Genomic DNA, 1,304 nt, shown 5'->3' with positions numbered 1-1,304 from the left:
ATGGACCCTTGGTCTGACCCAGTATGGAAATTTCTTTTGTTCTTATGTTTTTACCGTATCATTCTTCTGGATGAATTAACTAAAGACCAGAAAATTTGTAATAGCATAAATGTAATTTTCTTATAAATCCAATTAATGGGCTCAGGAATTTATAATCTATCTAATGATCAATAAAAGTTCCAATTTACAGAAGAGAACTCCATTCCATTGCTGAGTTAAGGCCATGAGGCTCCAAGCTGTTTAAACGATGAATCCAACGCTGTTCCAATCACAATAGTCACTTGCCGCAGTCACCATCTCTACCGTATTGTTGAACCTGGTCGATGATAAAACATCTGAGACTAGAGAAATCATGGCACTGTTGCATACAGTGTGTAACAATGGGAGCTTTGAACATGCATCTTTTCAAACAGCTTTTGTGTTTGATCATTCTTGCTCGAAATGGTCTAATGTGCCCCTCTCCATTACTAAACATTGGTAAACCTGGCCTAAGTTAAGCAATAACTCGCTATGCACATCGCTTGGAGTTAAGTTCAGTTTTTATACATATAAAAAATTATAAAAAAGTGAATTTTGAATAAAAGGTTGCTGGAGGTTTTTTGACCTATGATTGAAACAGAGCAAGCTTTCAAATTTGATTATGCTTGCTTTTATTCTGAGGTCTTTTTCATCCTTACTTTTCAATCATTGTCTAGATCCAGCTTGAGGTATATATATAAATAATTTTTGTCTAAATTTTGGTAGTGAGAGTATTATGGAGTTTTGTGATTTTATTTAAACAGTGACATTGAACTTCTGCAAGTTCATTCATTATTTATTATTTTGAACAACTGAAACTATGTTTTTTATTTCTCTCAGTTCTCTTTGCTTGAACTTTGAAATTGTTCTTGAATTTATTCCAGAGCTGGTTTAACTTACAAACAGCTAACTTAAGATCCAACATGTACTCAAACTTAACCAGTTCAATATAACATAGATAGTTTTATTATGGCCAAAATTAATCTCCAGTTATTAAGATGCTTTTCTCTTCAGTGAAATGATAGGCCACTTTCATGGAAAGCTAGATCAATTCTATGGGCATTTAAGGGGTAATTTTCCAATTCGTATTATGGCCTTTTCACATGCGTTAAGGCATTTTCACATGCGAATAGCACCATACAGCATGGTGCAATGCTAATTTGGAAAAGGGGGAGGAGTTTGGGGCTGGATTTCTGTCAAAGTGGGCTGGCTTCACAAACTGCAAAGCCATATCACAGTTTTAACATCAAGCTAGGTTGAGAGAACATTGTACAAATCTCATCTTT

This window comes from Rhinatrema bivittatum, unplaced genomic scaffold, assembly GCF_901001135.1.
Source record: "Rhinatrema bivittatum unplaced genomic scaffold, aRhiBiv1.1, whole genome shotgun sequence".
Classification (NCBI taxonomy): Eukaryota; Metazoa; Chordata; class Amphibia; order Gymnophiona; family Rhinatrematidae; genus Rhinatrema; species Rhinatrema bivittatum.
This window is presented reverse-complemented; position numbering follows the sequence as displayed.